Genomic DNA, 22,892 nt, shown 5'->3' with positions numbered 1-22,892 from the left:
GGCCATTATCCTTAGCAAACTAATGCAGGAACAGAAAACCAGATACTACATGTTCTCACTTATAAGTGGGAGCTAAATGATGAGAACACATGGACACACAGAGGGGAACAACCCTCACTGGGGTCTATTGGAGGGTGGAGAGTAGAAGGAGGGAGAGGATCAGGAAAAATAGCTAATGGGTATTAGGCTTAATATCTGGGTGACAAAATAATCTGCATAACAAATCTCCATGACACAAGTTTACCCATATAACAAACCCACACATGGACCACTGAACTTCAAGTAAAAGTTAAAAAAAGAAACATACCACATTTCAAACTATGTTCAGTATCCCCAACATGAATCTACAATTGTACTCATATGAAATTGCAAGTAATTTTGCACATTATTTGTTCATGTGTTTATTATTAGTTATAAGTATTTCTTTATACGTTACCTTAGTCCAAAAAGAATGAAAGAAGAAAGAAGATGACATCCCAATGGAAAAGATAACATAAGCTCCAACTGCCCTTACTGGGGCCATAAGGGCAGCCCTCCAAGTTCTAGAGTTTGTTGATCATTAGGATAGAAGAGCACCAATTCCTTGCAGGAACCATAGCTTTTTCTGGCACAAAATTCTTAAAGAAATTTTTCATATTGTGTTTTAACATTAATGTTCTACATTGAGTTTAATAGTCATTTGTTGCTTTTGACTCAAATTGTGAAATCTTAGCTCTGAAAAGAACTGGAGAGAAACTAGTGGTTTCAAGTCACTTGACTGTGTTTAGTGCTCTTGAGAAACATAAAAAAAATAAAGGGAGGAGTTTTCATGAGCGTGTGCTTGTCCCTCCATGGCACTTCCATTTCTCTATTCATGTGAAAAAGTATGTGTTGAGCGTCTGCCAAATGCCAAGCATTCCATATGACACACGGGTGTACAGGACCAGCATGCAGGTGATAAAGAGAGAGATGTGACCAGATCCAAGGCATATATGAGAAAGGTTCAAAGGCAGAAAAATCATGGAAGAGGAGAAGGTTTTATTGAAAAGGATGAGTACAGTTTTGGAAATAATGAGTTTGAGTATCTGTAAGACATCCAAAACGAGATGTCAAAGGAATGACTGGCTAAATATGTCTGAAAATAATCTAGTACAAATGGGTAAGCATCAGTTTAACCATATGAGAGATACAGTGGATGTGGCTGCCTCCTACAAAAAAATAATTTCCCATGGGCAATTACAATGCATTTAGCAGAGAGTGGCTTCTTAATTTTATTTGGTGGTGCTCATGAAGATCATGATAAAATAAAAACGAACAGAAAAAGAGACGAAGAATGAAGAGAAAAAGAAAAAAGAAGAGGTAAAAGAGGAAAAAAAGATGGAGAAAAAGAAGAAAGAGGAGGCAAAGAAAGAAAAGACAGACACAGAAGAGGAGGGGGAAAAAGCAAAAGTAGAGGAGGAAAAGCAGTAGCAACTGGGCAAGAATGAGGACTGACGGGGGAGAAATGAGTATGGGAAGCTGGGACAAGGGAGCCACAACAGGCCCAGAAACAGAAAGGATTTTCACTTGAAATTTTCAGACTATCACAAGGACAAGGTTAAGACTGAGCCCAAAGGTGGCTAAGCAGCCCAAACTGGCAGGGGTCCCAGTGAGCCCACCTGTAAGTCTGTCAAAATTCTCACTTCACCAAGTAGTGACAGTTGGGTGGGAGCTGGGGGACAGGATTTTCTGGGAGTAACAGCCAATGACTACTTCTAGAGCACCTATCATGCATCTGAGTGTTGAAGGTAGGGATGGCATCTTTTCCCTCAAAGACTCTGCTGGAGTACCATGCACAGCCCGTCAGCCCAAGACAAGGTGGAATGATAAACTGGACTATGAAGAAGAGGAATGGAAGGAAATGTCGGCCATCAAGGAGGCTCCATTCTCATTCCTCTAATGCACTTAGTCAGTAATAGACCACATGGTAAGTGCTATATAGACAACAGTGAGCAGAGTGTGGAAGTGGAATATCGGTTATTGTCTGCGTGATCTTGGAGAAATCACTTAACCTCTCTGTATCTTTGTTTCTGTATCTGTAAAGTGGAAATAATAACAGCACCTCTCTTGGTGAGAATGAAACAAGATAACACAAAACACTTAGATCAGCATACCTGGCCCATGGAAAGCATTATAAAAGTATAAGCTACTGTTATTTAGTTTTTAAAATATTTATATGTAACTTTCTGGGTAATGAAAATATACTGTATCTTGATATGGGTGGTGGCTAATAGATTTACTATATACTTAAGATGTGTGCATTTTTCTATACGTAAATTATACTAAAGTTGTATTTAATTTTATAAAATACGTGTGTGTATATGTATATATATGGTCCATATTATTTTTCCTGTTTAAAACAGACAGTAAGTCTTGAAAAAGTCAAGTAAATTACCCAAGGGATTATACTGGAACTTGTAGTCAAGCACTTGGACTCCAGAGCCTGTGCTCTTAAAGACTGGGCTGGCTATGTTTCTATGTCAGCTGGGCCTTGGTATTCAATGGGACAGCAAATAGTTGCCTGAAGATGCTGTGCTGAACTCTTCTTGGAGAATCTCCTGCCATCAAGAGAGGGCAGCTCTTTTCTTATCTTTCCCATTCTTTCTCCCATCTTCCACACTCTTCTCATTTCAGCCCAGTTTCATCATCTCATTAAATATTAAAACCAAGATCCATGCCAGTCAACAAGCTGGCTGGTAATGGCATACACACATTCCAGCAGGAAAACACCGGCAGACAGGCAGTGATTAAGAGCTACAAGGCACACACCCCAAGCTTCCCAAATTCCTCAAGGACCAAAGATGCCCCGCTACTAACTGAAGTGTGCCCACTTTAAGTACACGTGCAGCCCCTGCCAAGATAAAGAACACCAGCCAAAGAAGAGTGAGTGATCGTAATTTATGAGGTGCTGTAGAAATTAATTTTGTATGCCCCTTCCATTAGCAGTAGGTCTGAATTAACTTTAATATGCAAGTTATCATGTTAATCTTTGATACTAAAAAAGAATGTATCATCATTAACCTTTCTAGCCCTGAACTGAGCAATGTAGTCTTTTTATTAGTGGTAACAGAAGTAGCATCATTTCTTGGCATCTCTGTACTCTACCCATTTGTATGCAGTTCCACCAGTCACTTTGTAAAATCTCTGCTGATTCAGAAGCCCATTTTTCAAACATTTGACTCTAACTGCCCATAAGTCACCAGAAGTTGATTCCGCCTTCTTTTTTTGACACCAAGTTCCTCTAAATGAGAATAAATTCTCCAATGAAGGAGTATTCCACAAAAAAACACTAATGGCCAGCAGAAGAAGCCCACAGGAAGAGGGGGCATGAATGAGTTGTGTGTGGCATTTAGGAAAGGCAAGCTCATCTTAGCCAAACCATAATGGGTCTTCAGAGCTCTAGGATCCCTGGATAACTAAATCATAGCTAAGAAGAAACTTCTGCTTTAGGGAGCAGGGAAACAAATTAAGCAATACTGGAAGAATTGCTATTAAAGATAATGGGAAAAACACTCAAATACTGCAATCTAGTACATCTTTCTTTCCAGGTATTCATTTGATATTGGTAAATTATAGATGAAAGAAATATGTGGAGAGTTCTACTCTCCATTTTAATGAATAACTTTAATATTCCCATTCCATTTGTTCTATATATGCTAATCTCTAAAATGTGTTAATAGTGGGAAAATATTTGATAAATTGCATTTTGCCATCTTTTTCTTCATTCACACTCTCTGATGGAAGTGCAAGATGATCAGAAGGCAGAGAACTTCTTAGGAAGGAAAAAAAGGCAAGAATAAGGTGTAACATATCTTAAAATAGAGCATCAGTCCCTGAAAAATGAAACTAGTTTCTGTTTTCAAATGCATTCACATACTGTTTATAATGTAAAATATAAACAAAACTACCTCCATACTGAAATTAGATTGGCTGCTGATCCAACTTTTTGGCTTGTAGGGAAGCTACCCATAATGAGGTTATCAACATATGAGTTCATCTCGTATACGGGTAGTTTTTATGATCTTCTTTTAGATCTAATGATTGTTTTTCTAACTGCTCCATAAAAAGGACATGACATGAATAAGAAGGAAACTGGGATTTAGCCATATCTATCTTCAGAGAGCTTAGAGCTTTCTAAAGGGCAAAATCCAGTCGAGTATTTTCCAAGCTTTAGTTTATCATTATCTTTTTCAGTGGGAAACCTGCTGTGTATTCATCATAATTTCCACCTGCACTATTGTTTACTTAATATTTTTCATAAAGTAAATTCATTTGAATCTGCTTAAGTTTATTTTGAAAGAAAACTTTGCTACCTCAACCAGAAAACCAGTATCCTTTGCCATAAATGGAAAATATCATAACAATCAATACAATAAAAATAAACGCTTTTATTAAATTCTAAGAGAAGCTTAAGCCTGATGTCTGCTCCATCTTCATTATCAAAGGAGATTATTAGAGAAAGATAAAAACAAAACAGCAAAGATACACAAGCCTTGACATAATCAGAAAGATTGAAAGGGAATTGAATGAATGAACTTCCCTTATGGATACAGTACTCTATCTGTACACACCTGAAATTATCCTTCATGCCAAGGAAAATAGTTTTGGTTACTCTGCAAATGAAAAACAGAAACTAAAATCTGGATTCCTAACTTATAATCCCAACTCTGCCACTAACTTGTGGTGTGACCTTAGGCAGGTCATGTCCCCTCGGAACCACACTTTCCAGGGCTGAAAACGAAGAGGTTGGATTAGGCAATTTCTCTAAGGAGCCACTCAACTTTTCCCATCTGTGTTTTGTGAAATGGTTAAACATGTTCAAAAATATCATCATCGTCGTCTGAAATGTGTGATTGTTCATTGCATTTACACTACTATCTGAAAGTCTTACCAGGAAAAATTAGCAAAGTTTTCAAAAGATCAGCTATTTGGGGAGCAAAAGAGCCTTTTGAAACTGTTGTGTCGAGAAAAAAAAAATCAATGAAATTGACCACAATCCACACACAACAGAACCTGACTGCCTAAAATATATACCTGCACATCCCTGGACTTTGGAAGGCAGTGGGAAAGACATGATTAAATTGGCCTTACAAATCACCTCGTCACTTGCCTGGGTCAAACAGTCCTTTATGCTGGTTGAGTAAAAGAGGGTGCTAATTTCAAACTGTCAGGTTTATCTCCGCCTTCCTAGGAGACAGTAGATTGTAAGGGGAAAAAACAAATACATTAATAGTTAAAAATTAGTTAAGTATCTGCAAGCTTGCTTATTGGAAAGAATTGGCACATTTAAGCAGGTTTATCTATCTGTAAAATAGTGATAACAACCTACTTTATAAGTTTTTGTAAAAATTATTAAAAGTAACTAGTATCATAATTATTATAGTATATATGAACACCCTTTCTCCCATAGCTTTTTTTCTATCTTGATATTCTAAAAAAGTCAATTTAAGCAACTTTTTATTTTTAATGCTCTACAGTGGCTCTAACTTCAAACTGATAATAAAAATGGGTATAATAATTATTAATGAATATTAAAATGGAAATAATAATCATACTAATTTCAAACTATCATTTATCTAGCATTTATTGCCATTCAGGGACTGTGTTGAGCATTATGTTATTTAATATTCACATTTAACCCCACTATAATCCAGATTTTACAGATCAAGAAGCCAAGAACCAAAAACCTGACATGACTTTTCCAAAGTCACCAATGAATACAATTCAATTACGAAACCAAATGGAAAACCCTGAAATGGCTCTCTAGAACTCAAGACTTTGGTAAGGAGATCATCCAACAAACCCTCTTTTTACATTTGGGGCCAAAGTCAAGATCATGAAAAAATCAGAGGTAACCAAATCTAATATAATAAAAGCTGAATATTTCCAATTTCTGAAGTTCTTTGGTGTTTCTTGTTCATTTCAAATAATCTTTTGGAGGTTTTAAACTACAAGAATGACTTTAACATCCTCTGGCTCTCTCCTCTGAAGTCTCATGGCGCTTTGCTTATTATCTCTACCATAAAATATTCATTCTGCATTATAATAAAGAATGCCTCATTTTGCAAATAAAGGCAAGCTCCTTAAACACATCACCATATTTTCATCATCTTTGTATTTTCTAAATGGCTACAAAATGTTTTGTTTATGCCAGAGAATCAATAAACATTTTTTGAATTGGAAAACCTGTTCTAAACATTGCCTCTCTTCATCAAAAATGTGGCTCCATCTATCACGTGTGGAATTTGATATGTCAGAGAGCCAGTTAGAGATACAGGTCTTGGGATGAAGGCGAAGACTTAGACTAAAAATTAAGTTTTGTGGCTGTAGGCAGCAGGATGGCATTGAGCCAGCAGAGTGGATGAAATCCCCTAGGCAAGGATGGGTAAAGCAAACCTGGAATGCAGTTGAGAACCGAAGACCTACATGGCTGTTGAATTTCTCCAAAACAGTTAGGTAGTCTCGCTCTCTGTGTTCCCCTTATTTCTGACCCTAAGGCATAGAAATAAGAACCCGGAGACCTGCAATCACACAGCAGGGCATTCTGAGGATGTACTCATTTCCCAGGATGAATCAAGAAATTAAAAAAAAAAAAAAAAGACTAAGGAGGAAGCTGCCTAGTGTTCTCCCCCTAGGTTGGCAAGAGACAGAGAAAGGAGTAATTAGTCAGCTTTAGGCCTGGGGATGAAACAGCTGCAAGGAACCTGATCACGAATAAGGAGACTACAACCACAGTTTCCCATCTTCTTGGAAAAAGAGCAAGAAATAACCATCTCTCCTGCTTGTACCTCAAACCCAGGGTCTGTCTCTTGATGTATGTGGGTATCTCCTGATAAACTAGAAGAGGGAGCAACACATCTTATGCTCAGGGAATTATTTTCTCCTTTTCCTGCTGAACCACAATATAAGCCAGTCTGCTGTTTGCAGACAGGTCCCACCACCTATCAAGATTTGCAACTCGCTGTAGTCCCCTGAAATACCACAAATTTTCTGAGAGGTAACTGGGACCTACTTAATTTCTCAGCACAGGCCTTGAACAGACAGCAGAGTGCTGTGGCGAACCTCCTGTTACCTGGATTGTAATTGATTTTAAAACCTGCCACTGCACCCAGAGACAGAGCCCAGAATCCCCATAAACCAACAAACAAAACAAAGCATCCTGCTGCAGATGGAGGTTCTGGCAAATCTGGGACATTGGCAGGGATGAGCCTGATGAAAAGCAAATTTTTGAGACCCATACAAACACTTACATGGAGAGAAACATCCACCTGCAAAGGGGGCAATGTCCTGACTGCTGCCCCTCTCTGCAGGGCCTGGGGAGGGGGCGCGGAGAGGGGCAGGAAGGGTGGAGTTCCAGGTCCTACACCAAGAAACACAGACCTAGTTCTAACAAGCCTCTCAGTGACACACTGGATTCACACACCACAGCCTGTGTGGACAATACCCTAATCTGGGTACATCCAAACACAGTGAGTCCTTTTGTGTCTTTCATGTCAGGCTGACACTAGTGCCCTCAAAACCCCAGGATAACAGAATGCCTTTCAAGCAGTTTAAATAGTACTTGAAGCTGCTGTCTCTTGTTCTATGCTGTCCTGGCAACAGAGACTGGCTGACTGTCAGAGATGAACAGGATCTCAGAGATCCAACATTCTGATTATACAATGTGAAATGAAGCCCAGAGAGGTTAAGTGGTTTGTCCAAGGTCACACCACTTGTTAGTAGCTTTCCTGGACTACAGTTTAAATTTTCCAGCTCTTAGCACAGCAGGTCTTGAATAACATCGTTTCATTCAATGTTGTTTTGTTATAACCTTGATGAGAAAAAAAATCAATTCCCAGCTGGGGCCACTGTCTGTGGAGTTTGCACGTTCTCCCCATTTCTATGTGGATTTTCTCCAGGTATTCCAATTTCCTCCCACATTCTAAAGACATGTGCATCAGGTTCATTTAGCATGTCCACATGGCCACTGTGTGAGTGAGCGTAGGTGTGTGTGAGTGCACCTCGTGATGGAATGGCATCCTGTCCAGGGTTGGTTTCTGCCCAGCACCCTGAGATGCCAGCATGGGGTCTAGCCACCAGGACCCTGAACTGGAATAAGTGGGTAAGTCATGATCTTACTTGTTTTTAGTATTCTTAAATGTATGTATAGCTCACATTTATTTTAATGTATAATATTAGAAGTGTTTTGGTCTTTATTTAGAAGTATGGTGATATTTTATAGTGATATTTTAAGTTAGGAACTTAACTCTTGTTTATATCAATTAGCCTATGGCAAAATTGGTTTTGTTATACATCATTTCACTTAAAGTTACTGTTCCCAAGAACCTATAGATGACAATAAGTGAAGACGTACTATGCAGCGTTTTCTTCAATAGACAATATTACCATCTTTCAATGAAGGCAACTGGTCCTTTCACCTTCAAACACCTATCCCAGTGCCAGTTACTGGGAATACAGAGAGAAAACACACACTCTTTACCTGAAGTCAGGAAGCTGGTGTTACTTAAGTACAAGGAAAATCTTAGAGAAGCACGAGAAGGAGGAGAGGCCCCTGAGATCCAGAATACATGGATTCTCAGTGCTTTTGTTTGGCTTATGATGAAACAAATATGAACAGGGAGGAAACCGTCAACCTGCCCAGAAGCTGCCAGCACACAAGGCCCAGAGGTACTTTATTGGATGCCAAATTCTTTTAACTCACCATGAGAAAAGAAGTTGACAACTTTCCCATTCATTTTGGATTTCACTGGGAGAAGATGTGTTAGAATGACTCAGCACACATCCACACACACACACACACACACACACACACACACCCCTTTACTGGGTTGGGGGAACCTTAAAACTTACAAATCTAATCAGAGCTGACTCCATCCCTCCTCCGTCATAGAGCAGAGTTTACAGTGAGGGGAGGGTGGCAATGACCAGGGCAAACTGGGCTCATGCTGGATGGGAAAGAGCCAAATGCTTCTTAGCACAGTAATGCCAGGGTTGCTAGATCCAAGAGGATCAAGGCCAAAGTCATGGTGGAAGGGGAAATACATGGCCCCCAAATTAGATTAGAAGATGCTGGGTCTGCGAAAAAAATAATGCTCACCTTGGCAAGGTGTGCCTTACTTCTTCGGTGACCCAGAAAGAAAACTGGTTAGAGCTCTCTCTGGGAGGGCAAATGCAATGGGATGAATTCCTGCAGCCTACACTCTCTCTACAGGGCCACAGTCAGTCACCACACCTCCTCCACACCTGGAACCTGAGGGGACTAAGTGGAGAACTGCCTCCCTAGGAACTGGCTGGTGTCTAAGCTGATGCGAGTTGTTCAGGCTTAAGAAGAGAGCAAGGGGAAAGGGAGAGTTCCTCTAGGGATGGGGTGAAGCAGAAGATTTTAAAAAAGGGGCTGCATGGGATGATGCGGGGGTGTGGTGGGGACAGAACAAATGAGAGACAGACAGAGACGGACAGGGAGATGGTTAGACCTGCATAGCTAGAAGCTGGTGGGGCAGAAAGCCTGAACCCACCTGAACCTCAGCCACCACTTAATCATCTTGTGAGTTCCTCTAGAGCTGGCCCTAGGAAATTATCCCACTGTCCCAGCAATGAGCCAGTGTGAGCCACTGGACACCACCACTAATAGCTCACAATCACAGGCACAGTGATGCCAGAGAGCCAGCAATGGCAGAGGTGTCCCCCAACCACAGGCACCACCATGAGCACAGGCAGTGAAACTGAAGCCCCACCACCCCCTCCCTAAGGCACTGAAGTGTACCCTTTAAGCCAGGGCAGGAGAGGGCCACACTTTCAGTGCTAACAATTGGTAAGTAAATTGGTATGTGGGCAGAAAAAGCTGAACCAGGGGCTCTATCTTAACTCCTCTACTCAGTAGCCTTAGAAGAGCCACTTCCTCTTTCAGGGCCTTTTTTGCCTCCTCTGTAAAGTGGATCGGGGGTGGCGGTAATTCAGGTCAATGTTTGTACTGCATTTGTTTTTTACTTTTTGAGTAGACTTGTTTAAAGAGCAGCTTTAGGTTCACAGCAAAATTGAGTCAAAAGTACACAGTTCCCATATATCCCCTGTCCCCACCCACACGTGGCCTTCCCAGCTATCAACATCCCTCATCAGAGCCAGATCAATTTTTCACATGATGCTAACTGAAATAAGCCAGGCACAGAAAAACGAATACCACATACTTCTTTAGACTTAGAATTTTTTTGCTCGAAATTTTCTTGGATGTATACACAGATTGGTAGATCAGTAGATTGACAGAGACACAGATACAGTGAGCTATTCTAAGAAGCAGGGAGAAGTGGGCCTGTTTGTTATACACCCAAGGTGAAGCTTCTTCAGGGTTTTTCTCAATTGCTGAATTTGACTATCTCTGGGCAGCTGGTTGCTAACATTCCTTTCAGCTCAAACATTCGATATGCCCAGTGTGCAAATTCTTTAATGCACACACGCATATGCAATCCTTCGTGTAGCTCAAAATGACTCTACCAGGCAAGTAGGGCAGAGCAACTGTTTATCAGTCTCATTTTACAGAGAGGGAAAGTTAGACAGGGCTGAGGTAGCAGGAGCTGCCCCCAAGGTCTTACAGATGTTGCCTTCCTGACTTTTGTGCCTACAATTTTGAAAGGACTGAGTAAAAGAGAGAAGAGTGCAATATGAGCACACTGCTGAGTGTCCTCTCCATCCCAGTTCTTCCAAATCCTCGAGTGCAGCCCAACGAATATTTATGAGAACAAAAATATTACTAGTCACTACTGAACACTGTGGACACAGAGACCATTTAGTATGGGTATTAGGAGCCTATGGTTAAATCCCAGCTTCCTATATAAATCTCAACTTTAGCACCTGCAAAGAGGTGATCATAACAGCCCTTGTAAGACAGGGTTGATGGGAGGATTCATGAAGGTAATGACATGGTTCTCAGCACAATGCGCCTCTGCGTGTTAGTAAGAACTCCAGAAATAGTAACTGAGGAGCTGGGTTCCCACCATCCAGGAGCACTTGTGGCAGTGGAAGGTGCTGAGTGTTGCTGCACAGAGTAACTCAAACCCTGAACTCTAGGTTACAGTTAGCTTAGGACCACAAACCTCAGAAGAGAACGTGTGCTCATGTATCCCCTTATTCAAGCTTCTCATTTGAGAAATGAGGAAAATGAAGACGGAGGGATGAATTCATTCTTTAAGTTGGAATATACAGGAAACTGCAGAGCTGAGACTCCAGCTCTCCTGACTTCCAGTTGTACCTTCTATGATGCTATCAGATGACTACAAATAATAGTAACAGTAGTAACAGTTATTGATAACGAAACTTGGTTTATGAGTCCTTACTAAGGACCAGGCCTCTCTATGCCTCTCACCGGCAACATCGCATTCAATGCTCACGGGAGAATTCCCCCAGTGAGGTCAACCGTCTATGTTGTTTCCCTTTCACAGGTGAAGAATCAGATGCTTCCAGAGGTGAAGTATCCCGGGTAAGGTAGCAAAATCAGGACTTGATCCACTCCCTTATTCTGAACAACTGTCCTGTGTTGTGCCTATACCAGAAATGAGAAGTCTCTCCTCAAATAATTTCCCACTCTTTAGCTGAAGCTGTAATTAGAGTCTCATTTGCCTTTGGATAATTGGCTCCCCTCTCCACTGTGGCGTCTGGTTCCACGTGGGCAGTCTCTCCAGCCTGGATGGTGGCATGCTCAGCAAATCTACTTTGGCTGCCTAGGACTAATGAGGGCTCTCAGTGTGGTCGCATTTAAGTGCTTGGTATTGCAGGGAATGTCCACACACAGACACACCCCCTGCCATCAAGGATAACGGCGGAGTTGTGAAAACATGTCCCTCCCGAATTGGATCATGTTACTCCAACTCCTTAACTCAAGGACAACACAGTCTGCTCCATGCTGAGTCTATCACACAGGGAGGAAGCAAAATCCTCTGTGTGTGTGTGTGTGTGTGTGCGTGCACGTGCGCATTTGTGTTTGAAAAGGAGTGAGAAGGGAGAGTCAAAACCTGGACAAACACTGGTAAGGTTGGGTGAGTCTCACATCCAATGGTAAATAGTAAGCAAAGAGGACAATGATTTGTCTATTAAGGCTATGAATTACAGGAAGTTTTTCTAGCATACAATGAAATGAACCTAAATGTCCTTAAAGAAGAAAATATTAAAATTGGTTGTATTAGTTCATTCTCATGCTGCTATAAAGAAATACCTGAGACTGGGTAATTTATAAAGGAAAGAGATTTAACTGACTCACAGTTCCGCATTGCTTGGGAGGCCTCAGAAAACTTACAATCATGGCGGAAGGCAAAGGAGAAGCAAGCACCTTTTTCACAGGGCAGCAAGACGAAGTGAGAACGCGTGGCGAGCAAAGGGGGAAGCCTCTTATAAAACTATCAGATCTCATGAGAACAGCATGGGGAAAACTGCCGCCATGATTCAATTATCTTCACCTGGTTCCACCCTTGACATGTGGGGGTTATTATAATTCAAGGTCAGATTTGGTCAGGGGTGCAGAGCCAAGTCATAAAATTGACTATAGCCAGTGTCCTTCAAAGAGTCCTGTGAAGCCCTTAAAAATAGAATGGGAAAATGTTCCTAATAATTTTCAGAAAAGAAATCAGATTACAGAGCATGTAAAACAAGATCCCAATTATATAAAATATATGATACAGGCCAAGTGTGGTGTCTCACACTTGTTATCCCAACACTTTGGGAGGCTGAAGTGGAAGAATCGCTTGAGGCTAGGAATTCAAGACCAGCCTGGGCGATGTAGTGAGACCCTGTCTCTACAAAAAATATTTTGAAATTAGCTAGCCATGGTGATGTGTGCCTGCATTGCTAGCTACTTAGGAGGCTGAGGTGGGAGGATTGCTTGAGCCCAGGAGGTCAAGGTTGCAGTGAGCTATGATCATGCCACTGCACTCTAGACTGGGCAACAGAGTGAGACCATATATATATATGATATGGTTCATATCATATCATATATACGACACAAAAGAGAGGAAGAATAAACAATGGTTTCCTCTAAATCATGAGATCATGGACATTTTATACATTTCCAAATGTCTTACAATCAACTCACGATATTTTGATAGTCCTAACTTTCATAAAGAATAAATGCCATTTTTCCCATCTCTGGGCCAACATCTCCAGAAGCATGCCTAGTAGAGGTCTCGGTGTGGTCCAAGGCCCCCCTTAGCAAGGGAGCATATCAGGCCAGGAGGAATCCCAAGCACTGTTGAGGTTGAGAAGCAGGCGTCTCGCAGCTCAGACACTCCAAGATCTCCCACAGGCTGTCGTCCAGAGAGGGCCTGTGTCACATACACTGGCCTTTCATGTTCAGCTGACACCCTGCCTTCTCCATAAAACTGTCCCCAATGTTCCAATAGCCCTGTTTCCACTGAATTCCACTGAATAGTCATTCTTACAGGGTTATTTATAAACATAATAACTTACAAGTTATCATATTTATAATTCTATAAAACTTTATTATAAAATCTATTTATAATAAATTTATGAAAACCTTATAAATTTAATAAAACTCTATAAACATTATATTTGCACCAGAGACTGCTATTCTGGGTCCATCTGTAGGTTTTGTTTGTCTACTATATCATTTAAAAATAAATCAGCAGGTCTCCACTTGGGAGACTTATCCCAAAAAAATTAAAGAGAGAGAGACTATCAGGCAGCACTGAGTCTGCATATTGACATGGCCCTGCCTCACTGCTGTCCTGTTTACCCATGGCACAGACTCTGCCCCAGTCCTCACTGCCATCCTGTTTACCCATGGCACAGACTCTGCCCCAGTCCTCACCAATCCCTATAGTCTCTCCTCCCAGAGCTGAGTGGCCATTGATTTCTGTCACTCTTGCTTCCTTAGTAGCAAAAACATTTCACTGTATACTTGTCTCTGTCACACATAGGCAGATGGCTGGGAGTGGTGGCTCACACCTGTAATCCCAACACTTTGGTAGGCTGAGGTGGGCAGATCACCTGAGGTCAGAAGTTTGAGATCAGCTTGGTCAACATGGTGAAACCCTGTCTCTACTAGAAATACAAAAAATTAGCCAGGCATGGTGGCTCATGCCTGTAATCCCAGCTACTCGGGAGGCTGAGGGAAGAGAATTGCTTGAACCTGGGAGGCGGAGGCTGCAATGAGCCAAGATTGTGCCACCACATTCCAGCCTGGGCAACAGAATGAGACTCTGTCTCAAAAGGAAAACAAAACAAAACAAAACAAAAAAACAGTCATGGGGTTATGGATGACTAACCAGATGGCACTGTGTCTTAGGGAGGAAAATGAAAGAAATCAGATTTCTTTGTGAAGTGAAGAAGGTTCCCACATGTTTTAATAGGCAAGTGGAAAATCTGAATTGTAAAAATACAAGTGAAGGTGACATTAGGACTATCTATTCGAAAAGGAATGATTATCTTAGCAAATCTCATAATAACTATGACCCTGCCCCTTCACTCATTTATATTACCTGCCCAGCATGTGTGAGCTCAAATTTAAAGAGATCTTTGGGTAAATCTTTTCTTCTCCAATCGTAAGATCCTGGGGACAGAAATTCTTCTGTTCCAGAAGTCACCCAGCACAGCAGTTCAGCGTGTGCTGGGGAATCAGACAGACCCCAGCTGGAATGGTGTCTCTGCTGTTACTTGGTGTGTAACTACTGGCAAATTTTAAAACCTCCTTAACTGGCAAGTTTTTAAACTTCCTTATCAGTTTCCTCACCTGTTAAATGGGAATAGTGATACCTACATTTTACAGGGATGTCATGATAATTAAATGAGTTAATTATTTTGGGCCTGGCACAAAATAATGGTTAAATAAGTGGTGGCCATACATTACTTATTACTGTATTTTATTAATAGTCCCCACAGTACAGTGCTGCCACAGTTTTAGATTTTTAATAAATATTACTTGAACTGAAATGAATCTGCAGCTAATTTGTAATTCAACTGTATTGTAGTCTTCAGTAAATTTCCTTCTATTCTAAGAAGATGTTGGGGAAAAATAACCTAGCAAAATCAAATTTCAACAGATCAACATAAAAGTCTCAGGACACTTGTATTAGCCCATTTTCACACTGCTGATAAAGACATACCCAAGACTGGGTAATTTATAAAGAAAAAGAGGTTTAATGGACTCACAGTTCTATGTGGCTGGGGAGGTCTCACAATAATGGCAGAAGGCAAAAGGCATGTCTTACATGGTAGCAGGCAAGAGGGAATGAGAACCAAGTGAAAGGGGTTTCCCCTTATAAAACCATCAGATCTTGTGAGACTTATTCACTACCATGAGAACAGTATAAGGGAAACTGCCCCCATGATTCAATTATCTCCCACCAGGTCCCACCCACAACACGTGGGAATTATGGGAGATCCAATTCAAGATGAGATTTGGGTGGTGACACAGCCAAACCATATAAACATTCTAAAACCCCACCTCAGCATAATGGGAATCATTCATGATTGCAATTTCACAGTAAAAACAAAATTTTGGAGTAAATGCATAACCTTATAAAAATTTATATAAATGCCCTCATTATGTATGCTTCCACTAATGCAAAGAATCATTCCAAAACTAGATAAGAATCCTGTGGAATATACATTGAAAGGTATGAGAACAGAGTGATTTTGTTGTTCTCTATTTTTAATGAGGTAAATTAGATACATACACACACACACACACACACACACACGAAGAGTTTATTGAGTTTATTTACATTGCTATTAAAGAAGTGATCTGGAATTTTTTTCTCCCCTGATTAAATTGTAGTTCATAATGCCATTGAAAGCTGCTATTCTAAGTATTTTTGGAAGTTTAAGACAGATTTTTTTCCTTGATTGTATGCCCATTTTTTTTTAACTTCAGTGCACCCTCACCCCCAACAGACACTTTCATAAATCTCTCTTGGACTTGTTCTGCAGCACATTAAATCACTGTCTTCTCTGATTCTGGATCTGAAGGTTTCTCTCTGAGAATGAAGTCTGCAATCCGTCACATCAGAACGGGAAGAGAGGATGTGAGGGAGAACCCCTTCTCAGATCTCCAGAGTGTGGAAGGGACGTTTTGGTGCTGGCTATGGCTTTGTAACACTGCAGTTGAAACGGGCAAAGTGGGCTCCTCACTTGAAGATCTTTGATGCCTCTAAATGCTCTGATGAGAAAAAACTTGTCCTCAAAATCAATGGTACTTTCTTGAAGAAATGAAACACTCCAGCACATGAGGCCATTGTTAAATGGTCATTGTTAAATGACCAGCTGTGAAACCTCGAATGCATCATGTAATTGCCCTCCATTCACTTAAGGTTCTATAAAATGGCCTCATCCCTTGCCCCCAGCTCAGGCAGGATGCTGAGACATACTGGGGGAATGCTTCTCAATACTTCTCAACACAATATTGGGAGAATATTTTTCAATGGGAAGAGGAGGGTTTTAAGGCACTAAATGGTATTATGTGAAAAAGATTCAGAATTATTATCACTGTGAAGCAGAGGATGACTTTTTTAAAACATAGATTTTCATTGTTGGTGGAACATTACAAAATCTTGTTCAGTGTCATCATTTACAGTTGCTCTACAGAGGTTAAGGGACGTGCCCAAGATCTCATAACTGTGCACTAAATGAGATAATATACCTAACTGTTTAGCACAGTGCCAGTGCATAACAAGCAGTCAATAAACGTCAGTTGCTGTTGCAACTGCTGATGTTGTTGTTACTATGATTCAGGTCTCCTCACTCCCAGTTCAGTGCTGTTATTATCAAATACAAAAAGAAACACAGGAAGGTAGCTGTATGAGCCCAAGCAATTTCTTACCATAAGGAAAATTATTTCTTTCATAATTGAGAAAGTGCAAGCCGAGGGAAGGTAAGTGCTATGCCTTGGCACATAATTCCCAGGATGCTAATATCACACTGAAGACTAATTCAGGGGCTTGACTGGAGGAGGAGAGGCTACTCCTTTTTCCTAATCCTTCAGCTCTCAGTGAGCGATAACACAGAGAACCTACATGTTGTGGACCAGAGATTGAGTCCAGTCTACAGCAACCCTGTCCTCAGCACCAGAGATTGAATCTAGGCTATAGCAACTCAGCCCACAGCCAGTAGGAAAGAGCAATGTCCTGAAAATGCAAAATGACACTGGCATGGAGAAAGGAGAAACTGTCCAGCAGATGAAGCTGGGAAAGAGGTGCGGTCAAATGGGAAAAAAACAAAAATGAAAGACAAAAATCAGATTCTTACTCACACTATATATATAACATAAACTCTGTATATAAAGGATTTATGTATCAAAACTAAAATTATGGAATTCTTAGTAAAAATAATGAACATCTTTCAGACTTCAGGACTGAGAAAGATTTCTTAAGGCACACACAAAAATTTAACTAACAAAATGATTGATTTGATTGTGTTAAAATTAAGAACTTTTGCTCACGAAAATGCATCTTAAATAAAAAGACAAGGTATAAACTGGGAGAAGATATTCACAATACATAAAATCAGCAAAAGATAAGTAGAAAGAATATATTAAATATCCTATAGATCAATAAGAAAAATACAACCAATCTGGTAGAAAGACAAGAGGCCGGGCGCGGTGGCTCACACCTGTAATCTCAGCACTTTCGGAGGCCGAGGCAGAGGGATCACAAGGTCAGGAGTTCAAGACCAGCCTGACCAACACGGTGAAACCTGTCTCTACTAAAAATACAAAAATTAGCCAGGCGTGGTGGCACACACCTGTAATCCCACCTACTCAGGAAGCTGAGGCAGGAGAATCACTTGAACCCGGGAGGCAGAGGTTGCAGTGAGCCGAGATCGCGCCACTGCACTCCACCAGCCTAGGCGACAGAGCGAGACTCCATCTCAAAAAAAAAAAAAAAGAAAAAAGAAAAACAGTCAAAAGACATGAACAGATATAGCAAAGAAACAAAACACAAGTGGCAAAGAAAACAGAAGAAAAGATTTTCAGCATTACTGGTAATCAAGGAAATGCAACTGAAGACAGTGATGATGTAGTCTAAGCCCATTTTAGTGGCAAAGATTAAGAAGTAGGGCAATATCCAGTGTTGAAGAGACTGTGACTACACAGGTCCACTTCAGCATTGCTGGTGGGAGTGTAAATTGGTACAACCACCTTTGGAAAAGAGTGTTCACTGTCTCCTAAAGATTGTGATCCCTTATGGCCAAGCAAATCTACTAGTAGTTCTATCCCCAAAGGAGACTCTTGAACATTTACAACAAGAGACAGGTACAAGAATGTTCTTAGCAGCAGTGCTTACAATAGAAGAAACACTGAAACAACCCAATGCCTGAAATGGAAAGCATGAATGAACAAATTATGGCTTATTCACACAATGGAATTTCCTACAGTCATCAAAACAATGAACTCCAGCAATCAGTAATGTGGATGATTCCTAGTTTAATATTAAGTAAAAAAATAAATTCCTTCAAATTATCAACAGTTCAATACACTTTTCATAAAGTTAAAATAACTAAAACACTAGGAATATATATAAATGCAATACAACTGCATGAAAGGAAAGCAGTGGAATGATTAACAAAAGATTCAAGAGGCTGAGTGCAATGGTTCATGCTTATAATCTCAGTGCTTTGAGAGGCCATGGCAGAAGGATCACTTAAGCCCAGGGGTTTGAGACCAGCCTAGGGAATACAGGGAGACCCTATCTCTACAAAGTTTTTTTAAAAAAATTCACCAGACGTGGTGGCATGTCCCTGTAGTCCCAGCTACTCAGAAGCTGAAGCAGGAGGATTGCTTGAGTCTAGGAGCTCAGGGTTACAATGAGCTATGACTGTGCCACTGTGCTTCAGCCTGGGTGACAAAGCAAGACCATCTCAAAAAAAAAAAAAAAAAAGACTCAAAAATGTTGTTACCTTAGGTGGGGAAAGGCAGTCATGTGGTTACATGTAAGTGATTGTTAACTTCCTAGCTTCTGTTTTGTGTGGTGAGTGCATGGATGCTTCATTTGTTATTAAAAATAACGAATAGAACATTTAAATAAATAAAAGCATGTCTTGTGTGGATCAATAATAAGATGTATTTTGAATTAATGGCCAGGACTGCTCCAGCTCTGTACAACTGAGGTCTGTTCTTTTCCTTTTCTTAAAGAGACATTGGCCATTGAATAATGGTTTTACTACCAAGGTCCACAGACCAGCCTCTGAGAGCTGGTATCAGTAAGACCAGGCACATAAACGTGTATATAGACCAGGAACATAAATAAAACAAAACTTACAACTTCCCTTATCCTTAAGGAGTTCATTCCATCAGTATAGACAGTCCCATAAACAGAGAATGCTAGAATGATATGTCAAGTGTCATGATGGAAGTTTGTACTCTGCAATAGGGGAGGCATGTCCTTGCCCACACTGCTTTCCTTTCCCTCCTCAGGCTCCGGGAGCTGTGTCTCCCATTTGAGAGAGGTCAAGGGCCACCTGCATCCAAAGCCCCTTGGCAGGCTGATACCATGGACATCCCTGGCCTCCCCCCCAGGTATTCAGAGTCAGAATCTTTGGAGTAGGGTCCAGGATTCTGCAATTTTAGCAAATTCCTCAGGGACATCTAAGCTTTGAGGTTAGATGCATTGTTTTGCCCCCTTTGGGAATCAGGGTAATATCTGCAATGTATTCAACCCTCTACTTTCACATCTTTCCCCATTCATCAGGTACCCTGGCAGCCATTCTCTTTCTACCATCCCAGCGACAGAGATGAGGACAGCCTCCTCAGAAAGGAAGGCGATAAGATGGAGAGGAAGGGTCAGCTGCTCCTTCACCTGGCATTGAGACCCAAAGCCACAAAATGTGTGTGTACCAACATCCCCTCTGGGGCTAAAGTCCCAAAGGGAGTCATTTTAGATAAACTGAGGGAAACGTCAAAACCTGTGCCTTTCTTCCCCTTCCTATTTGAGTTCCTAGGAGGGTGGGGACTGTTTTGAGTCAGAAAGACTGGTTAAATCTAGAGCCACAAGATACCATGTATTGAAATTTTTAAGTTGCCACAGCACAAAGTAGAGACTTAAAAAGAAGATTAAATTAGATTAAAAACAAAAAGAAGCAGCTTCATTTTCTTTGCACAGAGATCATGGTGCAGAAGTTTGCAAACTCGCCGCAATTGTAGCCACATTGCTTCCCCAGGGACTAAGTGCTGAATGGAATTGAGCCGAAATGCCTGAGACATCAGGGAGGACTTACTGCAGGCTTGAGGTCTACTTTGGTTCTTAAAGGGATGAGCAGGGGTTGCATGTTGAACATGGCTAGGGGTTCAGGTAGGCAATGGGAAGCAGTAGAAGGTATTCCAGGCACTATATGCAATGAACTGAATTTTGCAAGGGCATGTAAGGTACAAAGAGAGATGACAGCCCCACTATGAGGCTAGAGCACATCCTGAGAGAGAGAGGCTTTGTTCTCCTAACTGCCTTTTCCTTCCGAACAGTCTCAGAAGCAGAGCCTCATGTCAACATTCCAAGTCTTCGGCAGCCTGCTAACACCCCAGCTTGCTGCAGGGAAGCTGTGCCCTGAGAAGCCACAGGTGACACAGCAACTGCTGGCAGCAAGAGCCTCATCCCTCTCCCAGACAAGGGTCCCTGTGCACACCTGTCAGAGTTCATGTATAGCCTGGCATTTGGAACAGGAGTTGGGAGCGGGGAATGGAAATAAACAAATCCTTCAGGAGGAATGGTGAGGCACTTGTTTTCACATGGAGAAGGAAGAATTACCAAGTCAATACACCACTATTTTCTCCTTTTTAGTCCTCACAAGAATAAAGCATAGTGAGAAAAAGGTGGGTTCTGTTATTCAAATGACTTGCACTCAGAATCAGCTCCAGCACTTACTACCTGTGAGCCGCAGACACAGCGCTCATCAAATATTGCATGTGCATGTGCTTCATTTACATCCCAGATTCTCTGGCATTAGCACATGCGATGTGTTCTGGCCAACGGACTGTGGGTGGAACTGGAAGAGCACATGTGATGTGTTCTGGCCAATGGACTGTGGGTGGAACTGGCAGGTGTCACTTCCAGGCCAAGGTCATTAAGAGCCACTGTGCTCCTTCCCTCCCTTCTTATCTTTCCTGCTACAGGGAGGCCACACGCACCAGCTGGCACAACTTCAGGAGGGACAAAAGGCATATGACCTTCATCAGACTTTGCACAGGAGAGAAATAAACCCTTCCATTATCAAACCACTGAGATTTGGAGATTAATTTGTAACCCTAGCATCACATAGTCCAAAATATTAATACCCGAATACATTGTGTAATATTTGGTCCCATTGGAATGAAAATTACTTAACTTTCTAGGCCATTAGGTTTTTGTAAAGACTTAATATATATTTATGCTGTATGTAATACCTGATACAGAGCTGGCATTTGATAAATATTAAGTCTCTCCCTTTAAGTTGCTGTTGATGTCATTACTATTGTTATGGTTAGTACTGTTATACAACAGACAAAATAGATGCATTTTAATAAGCAGCAACTGGGTCTCTGGCACTCTGCTAGTTGTTTTTCATAAGTTATCACATTTCTGTAGCTAAAGAAGCTACAGCTCAGAGAGGTTACTTGTTCAAAGGAACACAGCTAGTATGCAATCAAGCCAGGATCCAAAATAAGGATATCCTGACTCAAAGGTCTCTTATTCTATGACACTCCTATTCACATTTTTCAAATTTTTCAGACATGGAACCCGAGGCTCAGAGATGTTAAATAAGATCACCAAAGTAATAACCACTAGAATAAAATCAAAAATTGACAAGTGGGACCTAATTAAACTAAAGAGCAAAAGCAACTATCAACAGAGTAAATGGACGACCTACAGAATAGGGGAAAGTATTTGCAAACGATGCATCTCACAAAGGTCTAATATCCAGAATCTAATGAACTTAAACAAATTAACAAGCAAAAACAACAACCCCATTAAAAAGCGGGCAAAGGACATGAACAGACACTTCTTAAAAGAAGACATACATGCAGCCAACAAGCATATGAAAAAATGCTCAGCATCACTAGTCATTAGAGATATGCAAATCAAAATCACAATGAGATACCATCTCTCGCCACTCAAAATGGCTATTATGAAAAAGTCAAAAATTGGCCAAGTGCAGTGGCCCATGCCCGTAATCCCAGCACTTTGGGAGGCTGAGGTAGGCAGATCACCAGAGGCCAGGAGTTTGAGACCAGCCTGGCCAGCATGGTGAAACCCCATCTCTACTAAAATACAAAAGCCAGGCACAGTGGTGCACCTCCCAGCTACTTGGGAGGCTGAGGCAGGAGAATCTCTTGAACCCAGGAGGTGGGGGTCGCAGTGAGCTGAGATCGCACCATTGCACTCCAGCCTGGGCGACAAGAGCAAAACTCAGTCTCAAAAAATAAATAAATAAATAAAAAGTCAAAAATTAACAGATTCTGGTGAGGTTTTGGTGAAAAGGGGATGCATATACCCTGCTGGAGGGAATGTAAATTAGTTCAGCCATCATGGAAAGCAGTTTGGAGATTTCTCAAAGTACTTAAAACAGAACTACCACTCAACCCAGGAGTCCCATTACTGGGTATATATACAAAGGAGGATAAATCGTTCCACCACAAAGACATTAACATTCATAAACATATGCCTGTGTATGTTCATCACAGCTTTATTCACAATAGCAAAGACGTGGCATCAACCTAAACACACGTTGATGGTGGACTGGATGAAGAAGATGTGGTACGTATACATGATGAAATACTATGCAGCCATAAAAAAAGATTAAAACCACATACTTTTGCAGAGCACTGATGAAGCCAGAGGCCATTATTCTAAGCGAATTAACACAGGAGCAGAAAACCAAATCCCACATGTTCTCACTTATAAGTGAGA

At 41.1% G+C, this 22,892-nt stretch overlaps 1 protein-coding gene and 1 long non-coding RNA gene across 5 annotated transcripts in view; one reads left to right on the top strand and one right to left on the bottom strand.

The window, feature by feature from the left end:
* Window positions 1–22,892, bottom strand: part of DOCK2 (dedicator of cytokinesis 2) — a 442,316-nt gene that overhangs the window by 290,697 nt on the left and 128,727 nt on the right. The window lies entirely within an intron of this gene.
* On the top strand, window positions 9,362–21,222 carry LOC129059619 (uncharacterized). Its single transcript, XR_008525629.2, has 5 exons — window positions 9,362–9,829; window positions 19,430–19,531; window positions 19,704–19,839; window positions 20,471–20,818; window positions 21,119–21,222. It is a non-coding gene; the product is annotated as an uncharacterized LOC129059619 (long non-coding RNA).

Source organism: Pongo abelii, chromosome 4 (assembly GCF_028885655.2).
Source record: "Pongo abelii isolate AG06213 chromosome 4, NHGRI_mPonAbe1-v2.0_pri, whole genome shotgun sequence".
Lineage (NCBI taxonomy): Eukaryota > Metazoa > Chordata > Mammalia > Primates > Hominidae > Pongo > Pongo abelii.
The sequence above is the reverse complement of the archived record's forward strand: the minus strand, read 5'-3'. Positions and strand labels throughout refer to the sequence as shown.